This window comes from Pinus tabuliformis, chromosome 4_1, assembly GCF_031772625.1.
Source record: "Pinus tabuliformis cultivar Carrire ecotype Pingquan chromosome 4_1, CPIR1, whole genome shotgun sequence".
NCBI classification, from domain to species: domain Eukaryota; kingdom Viridiplantae; phylum Streptophyta; class Pinopsida; order Pinales; family Pinaceae; genus Pinus; species Pinus tabuliformis.
In genome coordinates, this window is record NC_142303.1 from 833,921,861 (window position 1) to 833,935,649 (window position 13,789).

Genomic DNA, 13,789 nt, shown 5'->3' on the forward strand with positions numbered 1-13,789 from the left:
TTTTTTTTTTAACTTCAGAAAATTCGCAAAAAAAAAAGTTATAGTGAAAATTCCACGATGACCTGTTTGGAGCAGCGAAACCCTAGAATCCAAAGCTCTGATGCCAAATGTTATGAAACCAGCTCAAGAAAAGATAGAAAAGATAGATCAACACCTTAGGATTCAGCCTATTCGAGGGCGCAACCTCCTTTACATTACATAAATGAACAATTCTTTGATGATTCAAATGACAAAACCTCCTTTCTATATATAGGAGTCTAAGGAGTCACAATATAATCCAGCCGACCTAACAATAATAATATAAAGCCACAAAAATAACAATAGAGGGATTTTATGGGGCACAGTAATAAAAATATGGTGGAAATAGGGGCACAACAATATTAATAAGGGGTATAACTACAATAGTAATGGGGTAATCACTAGTATTATAGGGACCCAACAGAAATCATGTCAAATATGTAATCCCACTTGGTTGGGTGGTTGTGTCAAAAATGTAATCCCACTTGGTTGGGTGGTTGAGTCAGATATGTATCCCCACTTCATTGGGTGATTAATGTAAGTATGGGTCCTTGGTGATAGGAAGCTCATACTTAGTTGAGTTATAGAGTCTTGTACTTCATTTTACATATGTTAGAGATTCCAGCATGTGCTCAAGGGGAGCATGATTAGAGAATTCAACATGTGCTTAGGGGAGCATGGTCAATATTCATATTCAACAGTTCAGATATGGAATTCTTTATTCAACAGCTAGTAGCCTAGTGTTTGGGTTGGTGTTTGGAGAGTAGCATGATGTTTTAAAAATCGTGGTGCTTGGCTTGATGTTATTTACAAGTTGTGGTGACCAAACACCAAAGTGGTTGCCATCAAGTCCAAAGGGGGAGATTGTTGGCATTATGATGCATGTGTTGTCCTTTATGGAAACTCACTTGTAACAGAACAAGTATATGGTAACTAGATGAATCCACATGTCAGTTTAGAGGTAACATAATGATGGAACAGAATACCAAAATGATGGGTCAAAGATTTACAGATCAGAATCAGAAGTTTGATATAGGGAGATTGTTAGCAACCTACCTAATGATTTTTCCTTCATGAAAACCTATTTGATGAATGGAATCTTACTTCATAAGTTTTCTCTTGATGAAAATCTACTTGTTAAAGGTATAAACAGGATTTGTTTACAAATGTTTACAGTCCAGTCATTAAAATATACCTACAAGAACTTATGAATAAATTTCTTGAATGTTGCAACAGCCATGCATGAAAAGATTGCAGGCACATTCTTCAATCCATATGGCATTTCAGTGTATTGAAAACAACCCCACTCAGTTGTGAAGGTTGTCTTTCTCCTATCCTCCGACACAATTTTTATTTGGTGGTACCCAGAGAACCCATCAGTGAAGGAATATTCTTCCTGGCCACCTACATTGTCCAACAATTCATTTGTGAATGGACTCAGGGAAGGATCATGCACACAAGCATCATGTAGTTTTCTGAGATCCACACATATCCTGATCTCAACCTTCTACTTCTTCTCTTGCACCGCCATTAGGCTTACCTAATCGCATTCTTCCACAAGCTCAATGATTCCTGCCGCTAGCATCTTGTCTAGCTCTAAGCGAACCTTCTCCTTGTATTTCAGATTGAGGCGGTAAAGCCTTTACTTATCTGGATTCACATCAGGCTTTAACATGATATTCATCACTCCTAAGTCTTTGATTATTCCTTTCAAATCCGTAAACTTGGTGGGGAATAAGTCCTAGTATTCGCAGAGAAATCCAATGACCTTATCCACTATTGCATCGTCTGAGTAGTCTCCAATCTTCACGAATTTAGATTCTGCTTCCATGCCAATTCTCACTTGTTTTGTTTTCACTGGAACAGTTATATCTGGGTTCTCAATCTACAGTCCTTGAACCTCGTTGTGGCCTTCTGTTTATGGAATGTCAATCTTCCATGGATCCTCACCCTCTGCTTCAGCAGTTGTATTATATCATTCGAGCGCGTGACTCAGCTGAGTAGCCCATTCAAGCTGAATCAGGTCTAAAGGATGCTGCAGTATCCTAAAGATGGCTTCTTTCACCTCTTCTAACGCTTCATCAATACAATCGAACCCATTCTCAAAACTGAATGTCATCATGAAACCTTCATGCAAGATATCCCATTCGCCTGTCCCATGGTGGAGCTCTGTTTCTATATACCAATTCATTGGGATAACATCCAGGGTATGACAGAATAGGTGCAGCCACTCAGGTTGGGGCTTTTCTCCATAATCTTCCATCCATTTGGCCAGATGCACACGAGGATAATTCTGCCCATCATAATTGTTTGTCAGTCACATACTAGGATTCCCAAATTGTGTTCTCATCATCCTCCTACATTCATGCCAATCATCAAAACTTCCCTTGTGCGTACCCCACCATCTTGCGGGCGTAGCGCGTAGTGCCCAGTCTAAGGCTTGGAAGCATTGCTTTTCTAGTACCTCCCTTTCAAATGCATCCAAAAAGATATCTACCTCATTTAGACCATTATAAATAGGTAGATTTCTTACGTCTGACCACACACAGCACAATGACTGGGTCATCATGTTGCAATTCAGCGTAGTTACTTCATGTAAATGATTCTGCCAACGTTCTTTTTCTTCGTCGGAGTTCGAAGTGCAATAACTCTTGCAATACCATGTAATCCATTCATCCGTGGTGGGATTCAACCAATCTTGGCCCCGCACTATTATCTTATAGATGCAGTCCAGATCGTCATCACTCTCATAATCGCGGACTGGTTCCATATAGCGCAATCCTTCAATAGGATCTAGGGGTATTATTACGCGCAACAATTCCTTCTCAAAGATCATCTTTCGCTTCTTCAGATTGATTACCCCGTTCATATCAATAGCCTAGTGAATTCCCAGGAGCACAGGGTAGGGATTGTTGTCATCCACTATCTCGATTACTTCAAAATCTCCAGTGCACTCGCTCCTTCAATATCCATAATCACCCCCTACAGCCACCCCATGGGGATGATTTTCTGCTGATTCACCATCCTTAGTTGAATTGGAGACCATTGTAGCACAGATCTCCCCATTCGCTCCCAAGTCTACTTTGGTAGGACATTCACATCTGACCCCAGGTCCAAAATGACCTGATCCATTTCATACTCTCCTATTTGTGCAGTCAGTCTCATCTCCCATCCCATCCTTGTTTTATGCTTGCGAATCTTTCATACTACACGTGGCTCACCTGGCGCAGTTCCAGTGCATCTATTGATGAGTTCTTATAACCTTTTCACAGCCTTACTATCGCGCAATAACTTCATATAGGTTTCCAGGAAGGTTGTGAGAATAGAGGGGTCCATCTCTGGTATCCTTACTTCTTGAGGTGGAGGCCTCAGCGAAGCTCTTCTTAGCTTCGATGAAGGTTTCACAAACATGCTCCAAATCAAACTTAGCCTCTTTCACCAAGGCTTTGCGAACCCACGTACTATCTTCTGGTTGTTTCCCCTTGTCATCTCCCGCTGCGATTCCACTTCTGAGTACTATATTTTCGTTTGGATCTTCCTCCTGCAGCTCAGATCTCATCATCTGTAGGTTCTAAGTCGATGGAGGTGGTAGCACCCCTTTTTCACGTATCCTAGCTATCAACGTAGGACAATCTTCCAACTCATGATCAAACAACATGCAATACTTGCACGATGGACGCGTTGGATTAGTGAAATCATGGGCATAGCGTCTTGGTCCTCCACAATTGTCGCAAATCAACTGTCCTCGACCTCTACCAGGTCCTCCTCTGCCTCAGCCTCATCTGCACCCCAAAAATCATGTCCGCACCATCTCTGCATTTTGGTCAAGGGGCCATGTTTCTGCCTAAACCCTGTATGCAGGAGTTCTATCCATCATGAATTCATTGCTCCCATAAGTACACTCATCATGTCCTATTGACCTACAAAAGTTGCAAGTCATCTATTGTGGTGCTTGTACATACTTCTATATCAAGTGACAGTTATCTGTGGCATGTTTTCTAGCTACCTGACAGATAGCGCACCATAATGCAAGCCTCGCACTAGGTCCTGCTTGAGCTTCCAGCCTTGAAGGCATCGGTCTTCCTCCTACAATGTAATTTGAAAAGACTGGGCAATGGTCTTTGTCATGACCCTTACTCTTGCATTTCAAGCACCATACCTCCCCGCATACCTTTGGCTTAACCGTCCTATCCTGCTTCAGACTTTACATCTCAGGGCACAGATTCTTCAACTCCACATGGATCTATTGAACTCCTAGATTAGGATCTTGCATCAAAGTCTCATGTAGTCTCATGGAAATCTCTAAGGCCTATGCCTGAGTTTTTATCTTCTGCTGTGACACTACACTCCTTAAGTGTGGTAGTAGCGAAGCCACAAACCACTCGCGATGTTGTTCATCTGTCAAATTCATGTTGGTTTTGCAGATTGTACATTTCAGCCTCTGATCTAGTTCCCAAGGTGTCTCACTTGGTTGCATCGCGATCTATTTGAATCCCACAATCGACTGTGCCTCAGATTTAGGCCTCCTAAATTCCCTATTTAGTGCTACCTAGATGTCTGCTACTCCAACATTCGGGTTATCGTTAGAGTACTTAATATATCAGGTTAGCACGCGATCTTGCAGAGCACTAACCAGTGTCACCTTCTTTATGTGATCATCTGTAACACCTTGAGCTTCCCATATGTTATGTTCCTATACTAATAGGAGTCATAATTTTTGAATGGTTGAGGTCAAATATGTAATATGTACATACCTTTTCTTTCTGCAAATGTTTTCCGTATTCAAAAAATCAAAAAAATTAAAAAATGTAAAGAGGGTATGTCCTAAAAGAAAAATAAAAGGACAAAAAGAATGAAAAAGGTCAAAAACATGAAAAATGAACCCCAAGAAAAAGAAAAATACCATGAAAGTGTGCAAGTCAAAATGCCACTACCATTTACTTGGATCAAGAATAAAAAGATTGTGTGCAGCTTGTCACTTTTGCCACAATCCATGGATAGTCAAAATGTTTAAACTTGGCTATTTCATATTTTCAATTTTATGCTTAGAAATAAAGAATAAAATCTTACCAAACTGTTTAATCTTGGCAGATAAGTAGATAGGTAGAGAAAATAAAAGGAACTCGACTGTTTAATTTGAGCCCTTGGATGTAATAAGGATAGACTTAGATAGATTTATATTGTAAAAGAAAAGAAAAAGTTTTGATAAGGGTTTGCCAGCTTAAGTACACCTAATAAAGAGTAGAAAAAATGGTAGGATGAGTAGATGGGTAAGTAGTCGAATGGTTTCAGAATTGTGATGATTGATTAGATTAGATCATATCATTTAATGTCATCATCAAATTTCTAAAGTATGGATGATAATTGAGTATTTACCAAAGCACACAAAGTCAAATTGATTAACCTCCCTCATTCATTACATTTTCCACTTAATTAATTTCCAAAGAAAGTCTTAAAGTACCTAAAAATCTTAAGTTAAAGGGGCTCAGAGCATTTCTCTAACTTCTGGAGGGACTGGACCCTCGGCCCAATAACGTATAGGTTCTAAGTATAAAAATCCTCTCATAAACATTCACCCCCTTCAATTCATTCATTTTCCCCTAAAAAATCCCTTTTCCTAAGGTAAAAGCATTATTTGCCTAAGGGAAGTAATCACCCCCATGTAAAACCCCTTTTTTCCTAAAAAACCCACAAAAACACTTAGCCTAGGTTATAATGTTTCCATTTGAAAAGTAAATAAATTTCAAAACACATTATACTTAGCACAAATCCATTTTTCTGATTTCATTCATATTTACTCCTAATTTTAATTATATTTATTAAATCCCAAAAATACCCCTTTCCCGTATACTTTATTAAAAACCCCTATTTTAATATCTTGCCCCTAAGTTTGAAACATAAACTTTATTAGTGAACTATTAATGAGTTAATTAAGTCGATCGGCGACTAATTAATAACCAAGACCCACCATCGAATAAAAAAGATTAGTTAACCGATATACGATTAATTAATAATCAACCCCGCCAATAAAATCACTCTCGACGTCATTAAACCTCCATAATCTGAAATTAATTAATCGCTCCACGCTTAAACCTCCACTAGTCCCCTCCATTAAACTTCATATCAAATCATCACCCCGATCTATGTACGATCTAATCCCTTTGATCCAACGGTCGACACTTATATCAAGCAGCCTCCGAAGGCTGACCTTCACCTGCTTGATAGGGGTGGTTTCACTATTCACCCCACTGCTACGTGGCGCCTGATGAATGGCAATGGGCAGCCTCCCCCAAAAACCACTTTATCCCAAAAAGCAGTGTGATATGATCCCACTTACCGCCTCCCGCTAAATGACAAAACGTCGCATCCCTCGCTTAATGCCAAGTGTCCCTTTCCCCATGTACTCGCCAAAATAGTTGACTTTGTGAATAAAACAAAAAAACTCATTATTTCTAGTTTTACCATGAAAAAGACCACTCAGACCTCCATGCAAGCATCAGAGCACGTACAACTATCAACCCACGTCCAACTACCAAACTGTTGAAGCTGCTGAAACTCCAGACAACCTTTCATTCACGTACGCTTCCTGCAAACTGTGCACAGTCTCCCATTACTTCGTTCAAAGCTGAAACCAGGTATTTACCTACATTCACTGAGAAACCCTATTTTATTCCCAAACCTTGACTCAATTGCTTCAGATTACCAAGTAATTCAGTAAGATAGTTTCCCGGTGACTCCAAAATACTATGAATTAAACTAGTTTCCCCAAATTTCATTAAAAACCCTTCGCCTTTGTCCTTGAATCCACAAGAAAAAAGGATGGCTGCCCCCATTGCATTAAACATCCTGCCAATTTCTACTCCCCATAGGGATTTAGACCATCTCCCATTGGCAGATAAAGATTTTCAGATTAAAGATACCTCTGTCCAAGAATCCCCTTTGAATCTATATTGCAGGTACAGAGACCAGTACCTGAACCATGCAGACTACATAGGGCTTTCGGAATTAGGTTTACCAAGTACCAATTCCCCAGAGTTCATATCTTCCCAGAGATTATCCATTACTACCATATGAACTATAATCCTAGCCAAAGGGTAGTGATGACCCCTGATCATTCTATATTATTTACCATCACTGTTGATTCCATAAATGAAATGTTGTAGTTATAGCCAAGCCAAAGCCTGACCCCTCTTTCTGTTGGAGATTTTCTTAATAGATTCCCTACACTCACCTCAACCAAACTTGCTCGGTTATATTAGACCTTCATTAGGGAAGAACAATACATTCCAAAGGACCCTCTCCCCTTACATGTGGACTATATTTTCTGATCTTGGCCAAGACATCATAGAAATGATATCCAGTGTGTTAGGCCAGACTACAAGTGAATTTTTTGATGAAATTATTATAGCCTTTATATCCATCTATTCTACTAGGCAGCCCCCAGCCATCATGTTTGACTATGCTAAGTTCATTGCTGATAAAATGCATGATCAACTCATGAGGATGGATAATGAAAGAGTGTTCAAATATTCTTCAGTTTTATATCATCTTTTCCTATATTATCAAGCTGACAAATTCCCAATCACACTCCAAAAGCTTGATACCAGAGGAAACCCTAGATCAGTGGTCTTCTGGACTTCATTAATCCACCTACATGACTCTCAATATTCTTATACTGATTTCATAGATCTCTTTGTGCACACAGTGGCAACTATGTTATTACCAGAATCAGTGCAGATATTAGGAGGGTCCTACAGTTTTCCAAACAATATAGAGTGGGGGATTGGTACTTATACCAAAACCACATTGAAATCAAAATATATGGATATGAGTTGGCTCCCTACAAACTGCCTAGATACCTCCCCATGAGATTGTTTGCTCTGGAGTACTACAGGAAAATGATTAACTCAGATGAGGTGCATTTTGTGAAGGCCCAGAAGAAAGCTCAACTTAGGATAAAAGATCATCTTGGCCCCTTCATATGTATCAATAGGGAAGTAGGAAAGGAAGCAAAAGAAATCCTCAAAAGGCTTAAACTAAAACAAAGTTTTATCTGGAATTATGACCCTTTAGAGTTCATTTGCAATAGGAGACAAAAGAACAAATTATCTCCTTATATCCACCATAGAATTCCTGAAATTGAACAGTATGCAAATCAGCTACAATGGGTGGAAAACACCTTGGGAAACCGAGGTAGCACAGAAGTTGTTGTCAATAATGTATTGATTGATTTAGAAAGAACACTTGATGAAGATTCATTTGTACAGGTGCCTGGAGAGTCCTAATTTCAAAGGGAATCACAGGGACATAGTGGGAAAACAGCAGAAGAAGGACTTCAAGAGAAAGAGCCATTAGAGCAGCCAGAGGAATCAAAACAGCCAGAGATATCAGAAGAACTTGCTCAGCCAGAACATATCATGAGTAATCCTCCTATTTTACAGACTCCTCTAAATGAGGAGAAGAATCCTAAAAGAGACAGAGAGGAGACCACTCCTTCTAGTAGACCTATTGCCTAGACTTATGTCAAGAGAAAAAGGTTGAATCCGTTTTCAAAACATGAGTTTACTGAAGAAACAGTAGGAAATACAAGTGTAGAAAGAGTAGAAACCAACCAGACCACTCCCTCAAGAGGTACACAAGAACCTTCCACCTCACACGCTTAAATGCTAGAGAGACAATAAAGCATGGAAGTATCCTCATTTAGAGCTCCAACTAGCCAGAGCCAAGACATTAGAGAGAAATATAAATAAATAAAGGCCGGGAATGAGAGAATGAAGGCCCAAAGCTATGCACATTACCTAAAAATGGCTCCTACTAATCAGACAAGGCTAATGTCAGCCTTTGATGTGAAAGATGGAAAAATTCATATGACTTTTATGAATCCCACTACACAGTAGCCCAAGACAATTGCAGATTACTTGAAAACAGACTTTGAAGTATTGGCAAAGGATATCCATCCTATTGACCAAATAGAATTACACAAGCAGACTGGGGAAATGGTCTACTCCACCTTGACCAACAAGGCAATTGCAGCTTAGCGCAATTCTAGTTAGAGAAGGCCTCTTCATAGGCCAAGGATACCAGAATAAAGTCATTAGAGTACATAGTCATAGAGCTGGGGTATGATCCCAAAGATGTGAAAGCTACAGAAAATCTTATTAAAAACAAAAAGGATGGCATAGCTGCACCGAAAAAGCAGCTTAAAATTCCTTCTCTGCGCCATCCTTAGATAGCTGAAGTATTGGAAACTCAGAAGGAGGAAAAGCTTATGGACTTAGTCCTTAAGCTGAATGAACAACTAAAAGAAACAAAGCAGGAGCTAGATAACTTGATACAATCTAAACATAGTGAGTTGGCCACCACTCCTTAGACTGTAATTCCTACAGTCTTTACAGCAGTACCCTCCACATTGGCTGCTTCATTAGCACCAACAGTTCCACCAGCTACTACTCTGCCAGTTATAGGTACATTAACAAGCACAGGGACATCCACAATAAAGATAGCTGAATTGGTAAAATCCATGGAGGAAATGAGCATCTAGGCTACTAAGCTTAAAAAGCTTAGAGAAAAAGTGTCAAGTTTGGAGACTGATTGCAAACTTGCACAGCTACAATAGAAGGAAGAAGTTTAGAAGAATCAAAGAATGCGAGAAAGAATAAAAGTCCTGGAAAAGGACTTGACATTGCAACAACCACTTGGAGACATGAACGAAATTCTTTGGGCCAACATCATTGGTTCTGTCAATGATGTTTGGTCATCTATTCAAGTAATTTTTGAACAAATTGAACTAGTAAAAGTGGCAACAGAAGAAATTCACAAGACAATGGAAGAATTGGGAGACAAACCAGAAGAGGCCAACCAGTTGATAGAATTTTTGAACAGAAGAAATAGGTATTAGCTAGATGAACTAGGCATAGAAGACAGAACAAGAACTATCATAGAAATAAAGAAGGTTCTCACTAAGAGGAACCTCATGCTCAGTCTTGAGAAAAAATGTGAGAGTATCCAAGCTGACATTGATAGATTTATGACAAAGTATGGTATTTTAAGGGAGAAGGGACTCCCCAGTCCCATGGTAATACATGACAAGTTGATGACCCAAGATGATTATATTGAAAGACTAAACAAGTTGGCCAGTAGCCAAGCTAGTACTTTAAGGGTAAAATGTTTGCCCACTGGGAAGGTATTATATGATAGTTTGGAAAATTTGTCTTTCATAGAGCATGAGGTCAAGAACTTGTTCGTCAATAGGCCAAATTTTTCCAAGTATACAGACGCTGACAAGATATATAGAAAGATGATAAGGATGAAAGTACCTGATAGTGAATGGTGGATGAAACGGACAGATTTAATATAAATTTACTGCAGTAAATCTATATGCCAAGTTAAACAGGTAAAACAGAGTCAAAGTGTAGCAGGTAAAGAGTATCAGTAGGTAGAAGACATAAAGTAATTCCAACACATAAGTATCAAGAAACTGAAAGAGCCAAATCCAAATTACAAGAGCCAACACAATCATAATAAAAGGGACAGCAAGAAGACAGTTCTCCATCTGTCTCTATCTTCATGCTTGAAGATATTTTCGGTTTCCTAGAATAATTCTCATATTGTTATGAGATATTTTGTAACATTTTTTGTATAAATACTTCACAATTTGAAGTAATTAGGGGGGTGTGGATTAAAATACATTTTTGTAGACATTTTATATTGAGCTAAGGAGTTGTTGTATTCAAGACTGGACTGGTTTTGCTGGATTATGAAATAAAGCTAAGGACATTTCACTATATTCTTGTGCACAGTTGGAACCAAATAAGTATTATCTCTTCATGTTTAAATATTGTTTCTTGTCATGATTATAAATATTCACATGTGTCTCTTATGAAATCTGAAAAGTAAACAAGGAATGATATCTCAGAATTAGCTTAAATGCTCTCTATTTTAACTATTTACTTTCTATATGTTTTCCGCTAAACTATCTTGGTTTGGGAATTCTTAATTTCTCCCTTACTTCCGTAGTTCCCCCCCACCCCCCCTCCTGGTCCATAGTAAAGGATTCTTAGTTTCCCTTTGCTACTGATCATCCTTCTTTTCTTCATCTCAATCCCTGTTAAGGATTCTTCATTGCCCTTTGCCCTGGTTAGGACTACCTCATCCATTTGAACCTACAGATTTTCTTTTTGTTGTGCTGGCTTGCCTTGTGAACTCTTACTTTAGTGATTGATCTGATCCAGTTAAGCCACTTTTTGATTGACTCCATAGCCCAATGGTCTGTATACTTGTTCCGCCCATCTGTTTTCTTAATTCTACCACCCAATCAAAACCAAAACATCATGATCACTAAGAACTAGCCTGAAATCCTACTCAAAACAATGTTAGATCATAAAGAGAGAGCCCTCTCTAGACTTAGGTTGGCTAGAACCCGAGTCTAAAAGATAAGGTTTGTGGTTACCTTAGACTATTCCTTCTTTAATAACTTCTAGGGAAGACATCTAAGTGATAACACCATACAGCCCTCACAATGAACCATAATTGGTCTGGGTCCTCATTTCCCAAGCCTTTGAACAAAGGAAAATTCACTTTATTTTCCATGTTGAACCTCGGTGGAGGTGGAGGTGGTATGGGTGAAGTTGGAGGCGATGGTGGTGAAGTCGAAGGTGGTGTGGGTGGAGGTGGTATTCACGGGAATCCTTGTATTATTAACTTAATAGCACTTTGTGGAGAAACCTTCACTATCCCTTCTTCATCTCTTCCCGGAGGTGAAATCAAGGGGATACACTTTGGACCCTTTTTTCCTTTGTTCCTATAAGTTTTTCTGCTTCACGTAGTCCCGAACATCAAGGTAGCTATATAACCCATTTTTCGTACAACAGCATTTTAATCCAAGTATTCAAAGATTTTACATACTTACTTCGTGGTCCTTTGAAAAAGCATCACTCTGCCTCGCTATAGATGACTGAGGTGTCAACCGTGAATTCAGTCACAAATCCTCCTATGATGCGATCGAGCCAATGATCAACAATGCGGGCGATCTTATCCTCCAATGCTTCCAACCTTCGCACTATCTCTAGGGTCCACACAATAGGACCGTCAAGTTTCCACCTTCCTTGGCTATCTGCTAGCTTCGCGATCCACTCATATAGCTCATGTATTGGTCCAACCACTATTCCTTTGTTAGTCGCAGGTTTCTATTCTCTTGTGCCACGAATTCGTGGATTTTTCTATCCAACCAGTCTCCAATCTCCTTCTTAGTTGGATTCCAGTGATACGACATCACACACCTCTTATGCAGATTCTATTCCTAGCAACGAAACCATTTGTTGGCTTGAGGTGGCCTGACCCAGATTTAGTGTTAATTAGCCAAACAAATCCCTACACTACTGGCCCTTTCGGCATTAGCACGCGGAGTGCAAACCGAAGTCTAACCCGAAGCAGTATGGGGGAATTTTGGAACCAAGTTTCTGCACCCTAAGATGGCTATGATGTCGTTTGATCTCTTTTATCCCTACCTTCACGCAGGTGATCTCGCTCTAGGGCTTGTAAGACAAACCCTCTCTTCTGGCTTTCAATACCTTCGCGAAAGTATATGATCAGCCTTGCGCAGCCCTAACCTGGGGATCAGGGACTTTCACGCTGCTTTGGCAGCGCGCTGTGTAGATTCCTCAATAACCCTAAGTGATTTGCTTATTTTGTCGAATAATTAAGTTTATCACCACGTAATCTGATATTCGTAATTTCATTTAATTATTCAATGTAACTATATTCATTCGTGCAACATTGAAGCATAACAAAGGAAATTCATACACACAATATCCAAACCCATCAGTAGAACCAATACACAAAAATTGTAGTGTCACACGGAAAGAGTCGTTAGTGCGGACAAAACCGACCTTCCTAGAAGCCTAAGACTTTCTAGTGACAAACAAGACAAATAAGAGCAATCCTTCCCTAAATATGCTTTTACAATATGAGAAATCAAGTGTTTAGATCCTACCTGTAATCCAATGTTGTTGTAGTAGTCCAACTTCATCGATCCGGATGAGCTCCTCCTTCCCTTCGAAACCTGCATTCACTAACAATCAAACGATTAAATAGCACCTGAATATCACATAAAATAAAACATATTTAACATATAGACCAAGGAGTATATGAAACAACTCATAAATAACAAATTGTTGAGAAGAATGGACTAATTTGTATTAAAAGGTAACAAAAGGAACCATTACAACCTGAGCCTTGGTGTTGTGCAAGCTCCTCCCAGGGTCCACAAGAGTTCTCCTTTACTCTGATCAGCTCACCCACCTCCCAATGGAAACAAGCAAAGATGGTAATCTCTCCTCACAAGCTTCTACAAGGAAGTCCTAATTCCAGCAGCATCTACCCTTAGGAATGTTCAGCTTTCAACCTCCCCTCCTTTTGGCCCAATGCCTGTATTTATAGTGCTCTAGAGGAAGTTATTCAGGTCCACCATCAATGGGATAAGCCCCTCTTTGGATGGGATAGCTCCCCTCTTGATGGGATAAGTTCCTCTTTGGTAGGGGTACATGAACCATCTGGAGGCGCTTCATACACGTCAAACAAGCTTCTAGAAGACTCTAGAAATGACCACAAGTAACTTTTTTGGAGTGAAACTTGCGCCTTTTGACCTTTACAGGAGTACGCACCCATTGATTTACATACAGAGCGTGCAAGTATGCAGGTATTGTGAACTTGGGTTGCATACACGTTGGTAAGGCTAAGAGAAACTGCGTACCAGAGATAATTGACTTTAAAT